The 20,474-nt window shown below is 43.3% G+C and overlaps 1 pseudogene across 1 annotated transcript in view; it reads right to left on the bottom strand.

Annotated features, from left to right (window-relative positions):
- Window positions 1-649: 649 nt before the first annotated feature.
- LOC114312419 (receptor-like protein Cf-9 homolog pseudogene) overlaps window positions 650-20,474 on the bottom strand; it is a 64,682-nt pseudogene continuing 44,857 nt past the window's right edge. Inside the window, exon 2 of the transcript XR_014349457.1 lies at window positions 650-869. The product of XR_014349457.1 is annotated as a receptor-like protein Cf-9 homolog pseudogene, transcript variant X2 (transcript). The remainder of the gene's footprint in view (window positions 870-20,474) is intronic.

Raw genomic sequence — 20,474 nt, 5'->3', positions numbered from 1 at the left:
GATTATAAGGGTTCTAAGAGTCTTGAGTTTGTATTTTGTGTGTACTAATGTTAATTATACTTTTTATTTTCTTCATTAAAAAATTAAAAAAAAAAAGATAAAAAGTTTCATTATGTTGTCGAGTTCTTTGGGGGAAAATTTGACTATTATTTTACTTTGTTTATATCAAAAATATTTTAATGTAATTGTTTATTTTTCTTGATGTATATTAAATCTTTTTGACTGTAAGTATTCTAAGAATTTTGGGTTTGTAGTTTTAAAAAGAGTACTAATTTTTCAAGAATTATTATTTTTCTTTGTTTATATCAAAATTCTAAGTGTTCTCTATCTGTTTTTTAAATGAGTTTGTGATGTATAATCATTTTTATAAAAAACGAAATACTTTTTTTGAATTTGCACAAGGCATATGCCCGGCCGCTAGTGTATATATATGTATAATTCATCATATTTGAAATAACATTAGAATTACATGACACATAAAGATCCGTAGAAAGTAAAGATTTTTGACAAAATATTTAAGTGATATAAATAGTTGGAGAGTAGATCATAAGTAGTGAGTAATATTAATTTAAATAATAACACTCAGGCATGCTTTTCTTTGTGCGTGGTCTAACATATGAATGAATCCACTCTCTCTATGTCTAATGATAAAAAGAAAAAAATCAATAAAATAAACATAAAACATAGTAGAACCGAGTACACAGCCAAGCCAACATCACAAATAGTACCACATCACAGCCATTCAATCTACTTATACAACAATATTATCAAATATTAGCCCAAACTTTGTCAATGTCTACCTTAACCCCCACTTCATTATTCCAACATTATCACAAGTTACAGTAGCAATAATGGTCTTCTCTCTTAACCTGCAACAAGGATTTAGAGAGAAAAACATGTGAGTTCAAGTGTTTTGTTTATAAGAATTTGAGAAAACGATCAGGCAACATGAAATCACAAATAAAATGCATGGAATCATTCAGACTATATATATTAAAAAAATGCATGAAATTTAAGAAATTATTGATAATAGGCAAAAAAAAATCAAGTTTTATGTTAAAAAAAAAAACCAAATACAGAATGCATATACAACGTGTATTCAATTTCGATTTCAACATGTGGGATACCCAGTCCCATATTGGATAGATACTAATAGTCTAGCCAACCATATATGGAATAGCCTATCCTCAACTATGTGAGGTTTTTTTTGAGAGACCATAAAGGTAAAACTGTGATGGTCGGTGGACTAGGAATGGCAACTGTAGCTCGACTTTTTCGTGCCCCCTTTCGGAAGACGAACTAGCCCTACAGTATCGAACTCCCGCGGTTCTAAATTTGATCTCACAAGTGCAATGTGAAATAGATAAATACCAAAGAGTCCCAATCCGGCAAATCTTTTGGAAAATCGATTTTAAATCAAATTGCCAAAAATAGATTGTTTTGCCAGATATAGAGTCGCCACCTAAATATTTTTGAAAAAATTTAGAAAACCCATGACTCGTGCCAAAGGCCACGTGTCCGTCATCACCAGGATTGTCTCGGCTCGGGAACTTGGGTACGAGAGGGAAAGGTCATGAATTGAGCACCCCTGCTCGCTCGATCAAAGATCAGTCTCTATTAATCATGATATGAATCTTATTTACATTATTTACTATGTGATGTGCACACACACAAGTATAGACTAACTTGCAAGAATTTGAACACTTGATTCATGTTTGTTTTGAAAAGAGTTTCAAATATGTACCACTTGAAAAGTGATCGCATATGAACATTACTCAAATTATTCCAATTCAAGCAATTAGACTTCATCCACAAGCATTCAAGCTGTTTATAGCATTTAAGTAATTAGTCTCATGGCAAGCATGCTAAACATGGCAACATCACACTCATGCAATATGCTAAAGCGAGTAAAGGCTCACCTAGTACTCCAAGCCAAAAGAGAAACTAGTTAGAAAAATGCATGATTCCTAATTATGAAATATGACTAATGCAACACATGTGATATGCAATCTAAATAGGCTCGGCTACTAATATGGCATATGAATCAATTTGATAGCATGCGGTCTAAACACGTATTCAAAGAATGTTTAAACCAACAATGCAAGTTAGAATGATGAACCGAGTCTCGGTGCATGTAATACAAGTGAATGCAAACATGAGATATGCTAAATAAAACTTGATGTCCCTAAACTAACCATCATAAGCTAGTAAATAAAAGGGAGAAAGATGTGGGGTTAGAAAATATACACATTATTACAACATTGCGCCTTCACACAAGAGGGTTCGAATGAACTAACTAGCTAACTAATTAAAGCTAAACTAATTAATTAACTATTACAACAATGAAATGAATAAATAGCTAAACTACTTAGCTAATTATTACAAACCAAACTAATTAACTATTCTAGCTAATTAAAATGATTACAACACGAGATAAATTAGCTATTCTAACTAATTAATTACAACACTTTACAAAATTAATTAGCTACAACTAATTAATTACAAAATGAAGTAACTAAATTAAGTACTCTAATTACACTTCCTCGGGAAATGAGAATGCTCATGCATGTGCGGACTTTCCACCCGAAAAAACCCCTGTTTCTGCTGCCAAATGCCTTTATTGCACAGTAGATCACTTTCATTGATTTCCACCTCCAGACCAACTACGTTTTGTTAGGGAAGTACACTACTAAATTTTGCACTGGTGGCTGGCAGAGGGCCTGCCGTCCACTGATGATGGCCTGCCGGCCACTGCTGACTGGGTTGTCCCGCTGCAATAAAGAGCAAATAGAGCAGAGACAGTGTATTCTCAAGGGTTTGGTTGCACAATTTACCCCTCGTTATCATGAACAGCTCAAAGGAGTAGTAAGCTTGGTTCACAAATCATCAATGGATGCAATTTCATTGCATGATGGCTTAAGAACCAAAGTGTGCAAGTTTAATAAATGCAACAAAACAAGACTCTCAAAACCACCTCCCTATCCTGAAAGATTGAGGGAAGTGGTTGACAATAAATCTTGAACCGTTTTCATCACTAATGAGTATGAAATGACTCGAAACTCAAGTGTTCAATTAACGTCCGATTGAACCCAAACAAGTTATTATCTTGTATCATTTTTTAGCCTCAATTTTATTATTCCATTTTAGATTACCATCCATTCTTTAGTCAGTTGAGTCCAAAGGGTGAATTTAAGTCCTCTAATGGAAAAAGGGCTCAAACTAAGAGTTGTTTTAGGCATGAAAGAGATATCATATTGTTGGTAATGAACCCCCAAAGCGATTAAACCATTAAGTATGACACCTCAATCTCATGCTTAAACAATCAAGTAGTGTGAAACCACTTTCAAAGCAAAACAAAAGTCAAGAAAGGGGGGAGGTTGCAAAGGTGATTAAGAGTGATCACAAGTATGGAAAGCCATAAATAAATGCAATCAACTCAAATAAGGTAGTGTCCAATGCCTAAAACACCAAACTCATGAGGACAATTACACTACAAGTATGCAATAGAAGGCTTAAATGCAATGAACACTTAACAACAGTTCTAAAATAGTGCTAAATAAGTCCCAAAACATGTTGGAATTAAGACAAAAATAGCTAGAATGATAAGCTAAAATATAGAGCTATGTAAGCTAGTGAACAAGATATAAGGAGGGAAGGCTAACCCCTCTAATTTTGGACTTCGAAAAGTGTTTTTAGCCACTAAAATAACTCTAAAATTTAGTATTTAAAATCTCAAAAAAAGATGATAACAAGGTGGGAAACACAAGGGTAAAGGCCTTGGGAGCTAGGTAAAAAGAATGGTGAGCCACCCCTCCATCCTTATTGGCCTTAAACCACAAGTTTCAGCCCAAAATTTTAGAGTTTAGATAGTCCAAAAACAGTACAAAAATATGCTGGAATGAAGACAAAAGTAGCTAAAACAATAAGCTAAACCATGGAGCAATTTAAGCGAGTAAACAAGCCAAAGGAGGGATGGCTAACCCCTCCATTTTTGGGACTTCAAAACCACTTTTTTAGCCTCTAAAAACCTCTGAAAATCATTGGTAAAAAGCTAAAAAAAATTTGATGACGAGATGGGAAATATGAGTGTAAAGGCTTAGAGAATAAGGTTCAAAAAAGGGTGATTAACCCCTCTACCTTTAATAGCCTTAAACCACAAGCTTCAACCCATAAAAATAGTTGAAAAACAGTTCAAAATCAGCAAGAAAAGATAGAAAATAAGTAGTGTAAAGATGCTCAAAATTATACCTCTTGAAGAGGAATAACACTTTTGTTCACAAACTAACAAGTTCTCACTCTCAATGGCTGAAATTTGGACTTAATAATCTTAACAAGGAGAGCTCCAATATTGGTTTAGAAAGTGTAGAGAGAGGGTGTATAGGTTGCAAGATAGAGATAGAGAAAGAATTTCAAGAATTGGAACTTTTGGAAAAAAATTTAACCCTAAACCATGAAGGAAGGTCCCTTATATATAGAAAAACAACCCCTCAGGTTGAAAATATCATGCCTGGAATAGCTGGAGCTTTTGGGGGACAGATAGCCAAAAATATCGGTGTTTTTCTCCAGTTGTCGGCAGGCCAGAAGTGTGAATTGTCGGCCACCAATAGTGATATGCCGGCCATAGAAAATCTGCTTCCAAGCCCGACTTCAAATGGGCGTATCTCCTTCATCCAAACTCGGTTTTAGGTTATTCTTAAGTCTAAATTGAAGGCCCGGAAGTCTACTTTCCAATGGTGGTAGCCTTACATCTAAATTCTAAGTGTACAAAGAGGTATGCCTATTTTAGTGAATGTTTCTCATTTCTATCTTAACCGGATTGATGCCTAACTTTAAACGGTCATATCTTCCTCATCCGGACTCGATTTTATTAATTTCTTGAGTCTAAATTGAAACCCCAGAAGTACAATTTCCAATGGTGATGGTCTCACAACTAAACTCTAAGTGTACAAAAAGATATGCCTGATTTAGTGAATGCTGCTCAATTCTCTCTTACCGATTTTATGCTCAACAATTTCCCCAACTAGTTTTCTTCCCTCCCCTCCTATTTTTTTCAACTCCAAATCTATCAAGAAGATGTTTTTAAATATTTTTCAAAGAGTTCACCTCTCTTCCATTTATTTCCACTTTGTCCTTGCTCAATTTATCGAAAAGTGCAACTTTTAAACGAAATGCGAGCCTCAGAACATCGTAGAAACATTTTCAAAAATATTTTGAAAGAAAGGGTTTTAAGGTCTAAAATGGTTTTGGTCCAAAATGGGGTGTAAGGTTGGGATTTAGAAGCTTTTCTTGCTGAAGAATTCGAACGTTTGTACAACATATCTTTCATCATCGAGAGATCAATCTGAGGCACCCAAGTCTTAAGGGTGATAAAAAATGGGGTGTCTACAGCAACAGGCCGAGGCAATGGCAGAGATCACATCCCTCGTCCCTGATCCCCAATGGTGCAAATTCCCCCGTCCCCGTCCACGATCCCTAACGAGGAACCTATCACCGTCCCCGACCCTGAAAATTCCCTGGCTAAAAATAAAAATAAAAATCAGAGAATGAAGATCCAAATTCAAAACACAGATCCAAATGAAGACTTATTCAACAATTGTGAGATCCAAATCAAAATCAGTGAATGAAAACCTATTCAAACAAAACCCAGATCCAAATCTAAACACAATTTGTGAGATACATAACATCACAATAAGATCATCTTCTTCCAGATCTAACACTATTCAAATCTAAAAATTTGTGAGCTGAAATGTTTAAAAAGAAAAAAAAAATCTAACGCTATTCAGATCTAACATTATTCAGATCTAACACTATTCAACAAATTTGTGAGCTAAAATGTCTAAAAAAAAACATTTAAATATGTTAAAAAAAAAATCAGATCTGAATCCATATATATATATATATAAAGATCAAGATTTTTCAAAAAAAAATCATAGATTTGTTCAAAAAAATTTTGGTACCATGGTAGAGTAAAAGTAGATCTTGGTCTCCCTAGCAGAGTAGATCTTAATCAGGACGATTGTAGACACCCCATTTTTGACCGTCCTCAAGACTTGGACGTCACCGTTGGAGCACTCGGTGATCATCCGTGCTTGTGTTCATCTCGAGTTCCCGGAGGTCTCGGCTGCGCGCCTTGCCTCAGGATCTCTTGACTCGACTGTTCCGTGTTTGGTTTTGGCACCAAACACTTGTGTTTTTGCCTTGAAGGGCGGGGAATGGCTTATTGGCCATCCCCACATTCCACCGGCCTTCCCCTAGCATCACCGGCTGTTTATGGGTGCCACCGGCCATGGTTCCTTAAAACCAATGGCCGGTCGGCACTATATTTGGCCGACCGGCACTTTATTTTGCCGGCGACCTCTTTTGCTGGCCGGTGTGACTCCTTTGCACCCTTGAGGCATGGTGCATGCCAGCTGTGCCAGCTGGAATGCACCATCACTCCCCCCCGTGCAGTTTTTGGCTGGTGTGAACCTTTGAACCCCCTTTCCTTCTAGAAGCTTGAACCCTTTGGCCAAGCTTCTTGGAGAAGCTTGGCCAGCTGTTTTAGCTTCTCCAAGAAGCCAAGACTCCTTTGCACCCTTGGCCCCTTTCATCTAGCTTCTTGGAGAAGCCTAGAACCTTGGCCTTTGCCTATATAAGGAGCTCCCCTCCACCATTGTAAAGGGTTAGAACTTTTGAATAAAAAACCAGAGCTCCTATATCTATACATCTGATATATCACCCTTTCTCTCTATATCTCCCTCTCTTTCATCCTTAGGGTGTGTTTGGAAGCCTAAAAGTGCATTTTGACCTTACTTTTGCACTAATACACACACCATTACACTTTGCCCCGAGATTGAGAGGCATTGAGGGTTGTTTGTTGAGGTTTTGGACTGATTTTGATCAGTAGAGAGTGGTTGGATCATCTGTTCTTCAAGGTTTCTTCAAGGGTGAGACATTTGCTTTAGTTTCCCCAATCTTGCACTAGTTTTCTACCTATCTTGCATGCTGATTTAGGCTTTGTGTATAACATGAAAAATTCTTGTATTTTTGTGGTTAACATATTTCATTAAGGGTGTTTTGGCATTGGGGGTCGAACTCCTCCCCTTAGGCCTCTTTTGGCCTATTTTGGTGCCCTTTTCTTTAAGTTTTGTTTACTTTGTTGTGTTGGTCTTCTCACCACTGAAATCCAGTGGATTTTTAGTGGTGATGGAGTGACTTTGAAGTCTTGTGTAGGGGAGGGATACCCCTCTCCCCTTTGTCCTTCTTTTACCTTTGTTTTGGCTTAAAAAGGCAACATGCATGCTTGGTTGTTTTTGGTCCCATCTCAGGGGTTTTTGGGTGCCTATTAGTCATGATTTATCTCTGTCTTTGGTTGGATTTGTAGCCCTTAGCATGCATCTCATACTTGCTTTGTAATTCCTTATCTTGCCTAGAAATGTGCCATGTGTTTAGCCTAGTATATCTTCATGATTTGGCTTAGCTTATTGAAGCTTTTGGCCATGATTTGTCATGCTTAAGGTCTGTTGGCCATCGATTTTGTCATGTTTGGCATGCTTGATATGGTGGTTTTGCATTTTGGCTTGTAAGCCTCGGTTGCATGGGTCACTAACATGCTTAGCATAAGCTTATTATCATCATTCGGCACCATTTAACATGCTATTTCAGTCCCTATATCATGCTCACATGTCTCCATTTATCATCTCATTCATGCCTCGGAGAGTTGGCCTTTCATGACTACGAATAGGTCATTGTGCATAGTCCTATGTTTGAGGCTTTGGGGCTGCCATATCAGGGGTATTTGGGGCTTATTTTGCATGTTAAAATTCTGTCTTTGGTTGTATGGTTCATGCCATGCTTGCTTGGGGTAGTGGTAGTAGAATGCCCCTTTGTTATACCTTAGCTTTGGGCCTCTTTGACTTGCATGTTTGTTGTGCATTTTGTCCGCCATTTGGGATGCTCTTGGCCACTGTTTTGGGGTGGGCTGAGGTCTGCCATTTATTGTTTAAGTCCACCATTGCATGCTCATCATGTGCTTGTTGCTTATTTGGTTCATTACATGTTGTCCCATGCTAGCCTTAGGGCATATTTGTCCATATTTGCATTACATTTGCACCTCGCATGATTAGCACTTTGCATACTTAACATGATAGGTTGCATCACGTTTAATATGTTTTGCATCTTAGCCTCATGTTGCATGACTCGAATCACAAGTGCATACATGCATTACATTGTTTGGTTTGGGGTGTCAAACCAAACTGGAGGGATGAGGGGCGTTTGTACTTCGAGTGACAAAATACACCTCAACCCTCGGTCACCGAGGCCCTTGACTTCGGCATGATAGGGTCTTGGTCCTCATTTGTGTGCTGCATACATTCTTACATTGAATAGCAACTTTGGCCCCTTAGGCTATCATGCATCAAATGCACAATTGATAGCCCGAGGGTCAAGGACCATACTCCCTTGAGTCCGTTACATGATTGGGAGGGTAGCCATGTACACACTTGCTTGAAATTCCATGCCATACACTGTCTGTCCTTGTTGCTGTCAAAAACCAGATTCCGCAGGATTTTTGGCCGACCGGCAGTATAGAGTGCCGACCGGTCATTTATGAATGGCCGATGGCTCAATCAGAAGCCGATGGATATTTTCAATGGCCGGTGGACATTTCCTCCAGCCGATGGTGTTCCATAGTGTTCAGGGGACCTGTCCCAGAATTTTTGCGATTTTCAGAGAAACAGGGCAGTGTAAACAGAGGCAGTAGTGGCATGGTACGAACTTTCCGGGCGAGACGGGTTCGAGCATGCATCATTCGCGTATCCCGAGGCGGGGGCTGTGGCCACCTTTCTTTTCGCATTCATTCAGTTAATTAATTAGAAGTTCTGTAATAATTATTGTGTTTATTATTCGGACTGTAATATTTATTTGGACCCTCCGAGTGAGGGCAATTGTGTAATAAGTGTGCGTGAGTGTGTAATGTCTTCCAACCCCACGTCTTTCTTCCCTTTTATTTACCCGCTTATGATGGTAGACTAGGGCATATTTAAATTATCATACCTTATGCTTAGCATGCGTGCATCCATACATTTGTCTTACATGCACCAGGCTCGGCACATCATGCTGACTGCACTTGTATTTCAATTCCAAGTTGAGTACCTGTTAGTTGCAGCATTTCATATGCCATCTTTAGGATAGTCGAGCCTGTTTAGATTGCATCTTTGCATGTGTTGCATTAGCAATTTTTAACATGAACTAGGATCATGCATATGATTACTAACTAGTTTCTATTTTGGCTCGGAGTACTAGGTAAGCTTTTATACTTTAGCATACCACATGCGTGTGAGTGTTGCCATAATCACATGATTACCATGAGACTAGCTGCTTATATGATATAACTACTTGAATGCCTGTAGGTGAAGGTTGGGTTATTTGAATTGGAATAATTCATTTAAATGCGAGTTTTAAGCCCACTAGATAGTGGCAAAATCATGTTTTCTAAACCCACCTGAGGGTGGCAAATCCACGTCTTAGCCTACTTGCGGGTAGCACCATCAAACCATTTTCAAATAAACGAGCATGAAATGTTTTGTTCCAATTCAGGCGATCCAGTCTATACTTGTATGCTGTGCGCATCACATAGTAAATCTAGGCTAATAACCGGAATAGGAACGCATAATGTTTTCAAAACTAGATATCATGGTTAGTAGAGGCCGATCTTTGAATCGGGCGAGCGGGGGTGCTCACGAAGTGACCTTCCCCAATCGTACCCAAGTTCCCAAGCCGAGGCAACTTTGGTGATGACGGACACGTGGCCTTAGGCAAACGAGTCAGGATTTCCTAAATTTCCCCTATAAAAAAATATTTAGGTGGCGACTCTGTATCTGGCAAAGCAGTCCATGTTTGGCACTTCTTTTCAAAAATCTGTTTCTCAAAACGATTTGCCAGATTTGGACTCTTTGGTTCAGATTTAGAACCGTGACACAAATCGAGTCCGAACTGTAGCGGGGTCCCTCGCGGACGTGTTACAACGATGTTGGGATGCTTCACCATCTTCATTACCGAGATGTCACGAATTAGTCCTGCAGCTTGGCTAACGGCGAAACCGACTGAAGACAGCGGTCTACGGTGGCGGAGGAAGCGTCATCGGCAGTCGAAATGAGAGAGAGAGAGAGAGAGAGAGAGATGTGAGGAAGAGAGATTGATTTTTCTCCGATTGAAACACCACATTTTGAGATCTTATAGAGATGAAGAGGAAGGACAGGAGAGAGAGAGAGAGAGAGACAGAGAGAGTCTGAGTGAGTGAGAGGGAGAGAGAGATGAGAGACGGTGAGAAAGAGAGAGAGAGATCAGAGATAGTGAGGAAGAGAGAGAGAGAGAGAGAGAGAGTAGAGGGAAGAGAGAGAGAGTAGATATGAAATGAAAAAAGATGAAATAAGAGAGAGAGAGAGAGAGAGAGAGAGAGAGAGAAATAGTACATCATAAAGTATATATATTGTGGGGGCCGAGAAGAGGGAGTCGTAGAGATTCTGGATAGTCAAATCTCGGAGAGTCGAGATTCAAGGCACTTGGCAATTGGCTCGCATGTTCAAATCCAACCCTATTCGGCCAAATAGCCAATTAGGCAAGGGGCCGAGTGAGGGTCGGTCTATTATAAGATACGCCGAATATGAGTTGGAAATGGACCTAATCCCGAGGGCCATGGGAGAAAAGATATAAATAGAAGAACATCATCCAGAAAGAGGTATGTGAGAATTGTAGTGCTTAACTCAGAATATAAGTATTCTTGAGTGCGGTTACTGACTTGTTCGTCGGAGTGCTAATTCCGGCACCCTCGCTGGAGTTTATATTCCTTTTTAGGTGACCGGCAGAGGATCTTGAGAATTCCCCAGGATCAAAAGAGTATTTCCAAACCACTTCTCCACAATTAGCGCCGTCTGTGGGAATACTCAAGCACATCCATGGCGAGCGTGACAGAAGATCCTCCAACAGTCACTGTTGACCCTATACTGCAAGATGCAACCACACCAACAACCATGCTTGGAACAGAGACTTTCGCCGCAAGACGTGCCTTGACTTTCGCCTCACCCTCACCTTCAGAGCACAACGCAATACAGGTGATCCTGGAACAAGCACAGCAAAACGAACAAAGATTGGAGAACATGATTGTAGAGAACGAACATCTCCGTCAGGATTTGGCCTTGGAGGTAGCGAAGTCCAAACAAGCTGCATATCAAGGCCCGGAATGACCCGTGAGGGCAGCTGGTCGACGATCTCGAGCCCGACAACAAGATACTGATAGTAACTCCAACACATTATCCTCGGAGCTCAAGAAGAAGGGACGATCCAAAATTACCAGTTCTTCTGAAGAGAGTCCCCGTACAGGGCGTAAGCAAAGAAGAAACAGCTCGGATGAAGATCAAGACGATCCTTTTCCGTGACAGATCCCAAAGGCAGTGCTACCCAAAAAATTCAAAGCACTGTCATTCACCCTGTACGACGATAAATTGGTATAAGACGTCCGACTACAACAGTACGTCCGAAAAGGCAACCCAACCCAAGCAATAGCCTTGGTACAGGATTCGCGTTTGCTCCGTGCGATCCACATGATATACAGCCTGCCAATGTCATCGGCGGTGCACGTAATTCAGTCAAAGTCTAACCCTCAAGAACAACTCACTCCGGCTAAACGGCCCCATGAAGCTGAGGTTATCATTTTCGATGATTCAGATTTGACAGTAGTAACATTGCCCCACATTGATTCCTTGGTAATTGAGTTGCGCGTGAACCGATTCACCGTTGAGCGTGTACTCATTGATCCGGGGAGCACATCGGAGATTATGTACTATAAGACATTCACCAAACTTGGCTTCTCCGAATCCGATCTCTCTTCGGCCCCTTACCCCTTATTCGGCTTTGTGCGGGGAGCAAATATTCAGGCAAGCCCGCATTCCTTTCTTCCGAGCTCCTGCCAGTCCGATCGACCTGCAAGCACAACGGCGGTGAGCTACCCAGCGATGTGTGGCCGGAAAACCCCTTCGATGATCAAGTTAGACACACACACAGGGATAGAGAGAGAGAGAGAGAGGACTGAGTTGTGTTTAGTGTATGTCTCACCAAATGTTCATTTTTTTTCAGCATGGGGGGTGCAGACTTACTTATATACCTTCTGTGTGCCAAATCTACTCCCATTCGTCTCTCGACACGTGGTGCTACTATCCCATCTGTCAGCATAAATCTTGCTGAACATCACCTAACCCAACTGTCAGCCCACTCTACTGGGAGCTCGGCAGCCGGGCTGCATCATCTCGGCTGTAGATGGCCGTGTTGTGTAGCTGGCCAGAGCGCCCCGCTCGCCGCTGTAGACACCCCATTTTTGACCGACCTTAAGACTCAGACGTCACCGGTTGAGCGCTTGGTGATGTTGCATTTGTGCTTGTTCAGAAGTTTCAGAGTCGCGGCCGTGAGCCCTACCTCCGGACTTCCGAACCCTTTTCTGTACCTTGTCTCGGTTTGCGAACCAGACTCGGTTTTCTCTGTTTCTTTTCCTGAGGGGAGGGAGAGGTCCCGTAGACCATCTCTCAATGTCCGTAGGCTACGTTTGGTGGCCGTAGGCCATTTTGCCCATTTCGGAGTCCGGTTCCCGGTTTTCGGAGCCGTCAGGCCGTGTGCCTCGGTTCGGGACCGCTTAACCATCTCCTATTGCTCTGATTTTTGGCATACTTCCTATTTTCTCCCTTTTGAGGGACACTGGGGGCTGAGAAACCCACTTCGAGGTCGAATACCATTTTCGGTGCTTAACAGCCCATTTTCGGGACCCCGAACTGCGTGTTTTGGCCCCGGAACATTCGTTTTGCAACGGTTTTTGCTCATTTTTGGCAGGTACCTCTGTTTTATCACGAGGAAGGTCACTGAAGGGTGGGAGGCCAGCAATTGTTGCAGCAGCCAGTTATCTCTCCTCCGGAGCCTCCCGGCGCCCGTTTTTCGCACTTCCGGGCTAATGTTGAATACCTTGGAGCTAGTGTTGCCAACTTTCAACCACATATCTGTGATCTACACACCTGAGAGGCCACTAAAAGTTGGTGGCCGGCCATTAAGGTCACCTGACCCTTTTGACCCCTTTCTTCCGGGCTAATGTTGAACCCCTTGGACCTTTTTTCTCGAACTTTGAACCACATATCTGTGATGTACACACCTGAGAGGCCCCTAAAAGTTCATGGCCGGCCAGTAATTCAACTTGACCCTTTTGACCCCCTCTTTCCGAGCCAATGTTGAACCCCTTGGACCCACTTTCTCGGACTTTTAACCACATGGTTGTGTTGTACACACATAGGGGTACCTCTCCAGTAGCTGGCCGGCCCGAAAAGCTCATTGACCCTTTTGACCCCTAGCCGGCCGGCTAGGAGGTGTGGCCGGCCGGCCACCTCCAGCAAAAGTAATGGGCCGGCCTGCTTCCTTGCACTGTGCACTTTACAGCTGTGGGGCAATATCCCCCAGATATTTTCTATATCCGGGGGATATTTTGTGGGGGAGTTTTACTCTCCTTCTCCCCCACCTTTACACCCCTTCTTTGGCCTATTTAGCAAGCAAACCTTGTTCTTTGTTGGGGTTAGAAAAATTACTCTTCAAGCTTCCATAGCCAACTCCATCTTCTTCCTTCTCAATTCTTCAAAAAAAACCCTAAGTCCCTAACCTCCATTTACACTACAACACCAAGCTCTACCACCATTACCTCATTTCCAGCAACAAGGAAGGTTTCTCCAAGGCAAAAGAAGCTGCAAATCCATCTAAGAAGCAACAAAAGTTTGGGTCTTCAAGGGTAAGTAATACTTTTCTTCTTTTACCCTTTTCTTTGATCCATTTATGAGCCTCATTTTATTTTAGCTTCAAGCTCCGGCCCTAACTGAAAAGGGCCCTGTTTTGAGCTCATCTTCACTTTTCATTAAGGGCTCAACCCTGTTTGAGCCCTCCATAATACACTTGCTTCAATACCCCTCGAAAATACCGTTTTCTTGCATGCTATTTTTGGCCCATGAGCAATCTGTTTTCGAGCATCTTATAATCTGTGAATAGGCTTATTTTGAGCCCCTCTTCAACATTGAAGAAGGGCTCAACACCATTTGGGACTTCCATGTTATACCTACCCCCTATCTCTTCTTTATTCCCCATTCTTGCATGCAATGGCAGCCTACCATGCTTAGGTTTTTGGCCATTTTACAGTTCTGAAAAAGTCCTTATTTTGGTCCAATCTTCATGTTTTGTTTAGGGTCTTTCATGTTTTGGGACCTCCATAAGCCACTTCATGTTATATCTCACTTTCGTTTCGTTTTCTTGCATGTTTTGTTAGCCTACCATGCTTTTGTTTTCGGCCATTTTACAGGCCTAGAGATAGTCTTATTTTGGCCTATACTTCATGTTTCATTAACACTTTTTTTCTGTTTGGTGATTATTTTGTATACTTCATGTTATAGCACCTTTTGAGCTTTGTTTTGCATCACATTTTTAGCATATTTGTATACTGATTTTGAGGCTGCCATATACTGTAAATGTTCATATTTTTGGTCCATCCTCAGTGTTGTAGAAGGAAATTTTTCAGTTTGGGTTTTGTTTATATCACTTGCTTCATTACCCCTTGAAAATACCGTATTCTTGCATGTCATTTTTGCCATATCTATGCTTGCTGTTTGGCCATGTTTATAACTGTGAAAGTGCATATTTTGGGACTGTCTAGCTCCTGTCTTTGCATTGCATGTCCATATTGTGCATGTTTAGCATAGCTATAGGCCATTTCGGGTGCCTAAATTCACATTTCGGGACATTTCCTTGCATTTCATGTCATTTCGCTTCATTTCGGGACTGTTTTCCCCCATATTTTGTTGCTGAAATTCCATTAGCATGCTTGCATATTGTTTTTGCCATGTTTCATCGCACTCTGCCACCGCCTCGGTTTGCGTGCCCGTGTGCACGCATTTCGAGGCACTTCATTTTTATCCACCGGCATCCGATGTGAATGTGGCTGAGGCTCACTCATGTTGGTATAAGTCCATTTGTCATTTCCATGCCATTTCATCGCATTTTATCATTGCCTCGGTTTGCGTGCCCGTGTGCACGCATTTCGAGGCACTTCATTTTATCCGCCGGCATCCTATGTGAGTGTGGCTGAGGCTCACTCATGTTGGTATAAGCCCATATCATGTTTTTGCCATGTTTCATCGCATTTTATCATTGCCTCGGTTTGCGTGCCCGTGTGCACGCATTTCGAGGCACCCCTTTTTTATCCGCCGGCATCCTATGTGAGTGTGGCTGAGGCTCACTCATGTTGGTATAAGCCCATATCATGTTGCCATGTCATTACATCGCATCCTGTCATCGCCTCGGTTTGCGTGCCCGCGTGTACGCATTTCGAGACACATACCATCGCCTCGGTTTGCGTGCCCGCGTGTACGCATTTCGAGACACATACCATCGTCTCAGTTTGCGTGCCCGTGTGCACGCATTTCAAGGCACCTCATTTCGATTGCATTTATCATCGCCTCGGTTTGCGTGCCTGTGTGCACGCATTTCGAGGCACCTCATTTTCAGCATTCCGTCATTTTCTCGGTTCGCGTGCCCGTGTGCACGCATTTCGAGGCATGTCATTCCATAGCATTGTGTATGCTAGGTTGTATCTTAGTTGCATTTCATGCATATCATGCATATTGCATTATGTCCGGAATAGGAGTTAGCCCGGGCACGGGAAACGAGGTACATTTCGTACTCCGAGTGACGGAATGTATCTCAATTCCCCAGTCACCGGCACTCCGGATTATCCATGATGGAGTTAGGTTTTAGCTGTAGTTTCATGTGCATTCATCCTATATTGAGTTGTGCATTTCGACCCCTCGGCCATCATGCCTCGGTATGCGTGATTGGTGGCACGAGGATCGAGACATGCATATATTTGTGCAAATACATTGCTATGCCCCTTTCCTGCTCTCTGTTGCAGCAAAACGAAGAATCAGCATTTTTTCAGGGCTTGGCACGCATTTCAAGAACAGATGTAAACAGAGGCTAATCGGGGCATTCCGGTGGATTTCCGCGCAAGACAATCCGGACATGCATCATCCATCAGAAGCAAGGCAGTCCCTGGCTTGCACGCCAGTCTTATTTATTTTCTTAGTTAATTTGTTAATTAATTAGGATTTTGTAATATTTTGGACTGTAATATTCTTTTATTCGGGACTGTAATATTCGGACTGTATATTTATTTGGACCCTCTGCGCGAGGGCCACAACTGTAATAAGTGTGGGTGAGTGTGATGTATGTCTTCCAACCCCACGTCTTTCTCCCTTTTATTTATCCGCTTTTGATGGTTAGATTAGGGCATGTTTAAATTAGCATACAGTATGACAACATGTTTGCATCATTCATCTGTATTGCATGCACCGGGCTCGGCGCATCATACTAACTGCATTGTACTTTCAATTCCAAATCGAATACATGATAGTTGTAGCATTTCATACACCATCTTAGAATAGCCAAGCCTGCTATAATTGCATTTTGTATGTGTTGCATTAAGCATTTCTGTATACTTAGGATTCATGCATGATTTCTAATAAGTGTCTATTTTGGCTTGGAGTACTCGGTGAGCTTTTATGCTTTAGCATCCTTGCATGCGTGTGAGTGAATGCCATGATAGCATGCTTACCATGAGGCTATGTGCTTATCTGATATAACTGCCTGAATGCCTGTGGGTGAAGGTTAGGTTACTTAAATTGGAATAAATCATCAAATGTTTTAAAGCCTACCTGCGGGTAGCAAACCATTTTCGAAAACAAGCATGAAATGTTTTGTTCCAATTCGGGCGACCCAGTCTATACTTGTATGCTGTGCGCATCACATAGTAACCTAGGCTAATAAACCGGAATAAGAACTCACAATGTTTTCAAAAATTGATATCATGGTTAGTAGAGGCCGGTCTATGACCGGGCGAGCGGGGGTGCTCACGAAGTGACCTTCCCCAATCGTACCCAAGTTCCCGAGCCGAGGCAACTTTGGTGATGACGGACACGTGGCCCTTTGGCACCGAGTCAGGGTTTCCTAAATTTCCCAAAATAAAATATTTAGGTGGCGACTCTGTATTCTGGCAAAGCAGTCCATGTTTGGCCACTTCTTTCAAAAATCAGTTTTCTCAAAAACAATTTGCCGGATTTGGACTCTTTGGTTCAAGATTGAGAACCGTGACCCAAATCGAGTCCGAGCTGTAGCGAGGTCCCCCGCGGGCTTGTTACAGCCGCGCTCCGCTTCGACCGAGCTCAGGCGTATCCCGACATTGCCAAGCTCGGGACAGCTACGCTGGTTTATCGTCGGCCTTACTGCCGAGCAAACACATGTAGCTCGGTCGAACCTTGTCTTTCCTGGTGCCGGACAACCCATTTGACAGGCTTCGATACCAAGAAGCTATGTAGCTCGGTCAAACCACGCCTTGCATTAATAGAGCAGGATCTTTCAAGACAGGGCCGTACTACCTCGGCCTAACCCTTGTTCGGCCCAAATCCGTCTGGCCCAATTCCAGATCATAAATCTCCCTCTCAATTGCCCCTTAATTCCGTCCGCGCAAGCGCGACTGGGATTACCCATTCTGACCGGGGTTACCTCTCCTCGGTCCTCGGTTCACCAGTCGATGACCGAGCTAGCTGACATGCCTATCTTCAACATACTATCTCTTGACATGCTCGGTCGTCGCCTCATCTGACCTTCCTATCTGTTCAACTCTAACGTTGCCATTAATAGGGACACGTGTCAATCTCCCATTGGTCCTCGAGTGGCCAACCCAGCCGTCTGTTGGTATTCAAATTTTTGGCAATTTTTTCTTCCTTATCAGCATGCGTAGCTTCCTTCGTTTCATTCCTCTTGCTTCTCATTTCTCTTCGACGACCCAGAGCTTGTGCCCTTCCTCCCTTGCCTTTCCTCAGCTTGTGCTCAACGAAGCAGCCACTGTCCTTTAAAGGTATGGCTCCCAACTCTTCTTTTGTTGCTATTTCACTTTGTATTTCGCACATTAGGACACTAAACTCGTAGTTTATAGGACATAGGCACCCAGAATCGTCCCAAACCCTCAACTGTTCATGGAGTTCTTCACTTTGTCTGATGAACATTGAAGATTTGGGGCGGACCAGGCTCCAGGTCTTTTTTTGATCCAAAAAATCATTCCGGCCAGCTGCGATAAAGGTAAAGTTCTTCTCCGGGCTCCGGTGTGACCAACAGCGGCGCTGAAGACAAATATTCCTTGAGCTCGGCCAAAGCCCGGTCACACTCTTCATCCCATGGGAACTTTGATTTCAAGGCTTGAAAGAAAGGGCGGCAGTGATCTGATGACCGGCTTATAAATCGATTAAGCGCGGCGGCCATTCCGGGCAGATGCTGCACATCCTTAGCCGAGCTAGGCTGCTTCAACTCTTGCATTCCTCGGATTTGTGTAGGGTCTGCTCTGCTACCTCGGTTCGTGACTAGGAAACCCAAAAATTTTCCGGATCCCACGCCGAAGGCGCACTTAGACGTATTCAAGCGTAGTTTGTGCTTTTTGAGAATGGTGAACATCTCGACCAAATCGGACAAATGGTCTGCTTGATGCCGGCTCTTAACCACCATATCATCAATATAGGCCTCCATTGTCCAGCCTAGCAGAGGAGCGAACATCTTGGTCACCATCCTTTGAAAAGTTACCCCGGCGTTCTTCAAATCAAAAGGCATGACTCGGTAGCAGAAGAGTCCCCTTGGTGTAGTAAACGAGGTGATCTCTCGGTCGGGCCCATGCATGGCAATCTGATGGTAGCCGTGGTAGGCGTCCAAGAAACTAAGCCTGTTATGTCTAGCCGTTAAATCCACAAGCTGGTCTATTCTAGGCAGAGGGAAGCTGTCTTTCGGACAAGCTCGGTTGACGGTCTTGTAGTCAACGCAAACTCGCCACTTCCCATACTTCTTGGGCACCACGACCGTGTTGGAAATCCACCGCGGGTAGTGCACTTCCTGAATTGCTCGTGCCTCAAGCAAGTTCTTCACTTCCTCTGCAACTGCCTCAGCGTGATGCAGCGCTGATCTCCTTGTGCGTTGAATGATCGGCTTTGCCCTGAGGAAGACATTGAGATGATGGCATATAAAGCTCGGATCGAAACCAGGCATGTCGTAAGGTGTCCATGCAAAGACTCCGATGTTGGCCATCAAGAACTCAACCATGTCGGTTCTTTCTTGGGCCGTAAGGCTTGAGCTGAGCAAGAAGAACTTGTCCGGATGCTCTGTATCAATGTGCACTTCCACCAATTCCTCGACAGCTTTGTCCTCGGCCTTGGTGCCCACATTGTCGAGGACTCCCCGGTCTTCCGGTCCCTCAATCATTTGAACGAAGCCTTTGGCAGCTCGGCTCCCGTTGACCGCCACGAAGCACTGCTTCGACATGACTTGATCGCCCCAAATTTCCTCGATTGCCCCCATAACCGAGGGGAATCTCATCACCTGATGATAGGTTGACGCTACGACTTGCATAGCGTGAAGCCATCCCCTTCCTAGGATCAAATTATAAGTGGATGGCACCTGCAACACCCAGAACTCCACTTGTTTGACCACGAATCCCGCTTTGACCGGCAGGATAATCTTTCCCAAAGGCCACTCCGGTTGTGAGTTGAAACCAACCAGTGGCGAAGTTGCCGGGGCCAAATCTGTATCCCGGAGCTTGAGCTGTTTGAAAGCGTCGTAGTACATGATCTCGACCGAGCTTCCCTGATCGATCAAGATTCGTTTGATATCAAATTCTTTAACGCGGAGTGTAACCACCAGGGCATCGTTGTACGGCGTTTGGATGTGCTTTAGGTCTCTTGAAGAGAAACTGATCACTTCTTTCTCTTCGGTCTTCCCCCTCTTGATCGCAGGCTGAACCGACAAAACTTCCCTCATGTGTTCTGCCTTCTTGATCATACCTCGGAGCTCGCATCCACGCGCCGGTTCCACTATGCCGTGGATGACATTAATAACCCCTTGTGGAGGCGCATCTCGGTCATCCGGTCCCCGCGGGTCAACCGGAGCTTGATTGGCTTTCACGCCCCCATCAATGTAAAGATCGAGGTGTCCGGCTGCGACTAGCTCTTCTAAGTGTTGCCTCAAAGGCAAACAGTCCTCTGTCCGGTGGCCTCGCTCCCAGTGAAACGTGCAACGGTACCTTGGGTTGAAGCCCTTCTGTCCGTCGCTTAACTTAGCAGGAAACTGGACGTACTCCTCGTCACGGATTTCACTAAGTATGCGATAGATTAGAATCTTAAAGACCGTGGTGATGCCTGTCCTGGCTCTCAACCCTCTATTTGCATCGGTTACGTCATCCCGGTCATTCCGACGTCCCCTACCCCGATTTTTGCGATTATTGCCACGGTCCGACTCCTCAGCACGGTCGCTGGATCGGCCGGACTCCTGCTCGACCGCGTGCACTTTGCCAGCTGATCGCTTGTCTGTTGCTTCCGGAGTTGCCTTCACGG

The sequence above is a fragment of the Camellia sinensis genome, chromosome 13 (assembly GCF_055761805.1).
Source record: "Camellia sinensis isolate YWXY chromosome 13, ASM5576180v1, whole genome shotgun sequence".
Taxonomy (NCBI): Eukaryota; Viridiplantae; Streptophyta; class Magnoliopsida; order Ericales; family Theaceae; genus Camellia; species Camellia sinensis.
The sequence above is the reverse complement of the archived record's forward strand: the minus strand, read 5'-3'. Positions and strand labels throughout refer to the sequence as shown.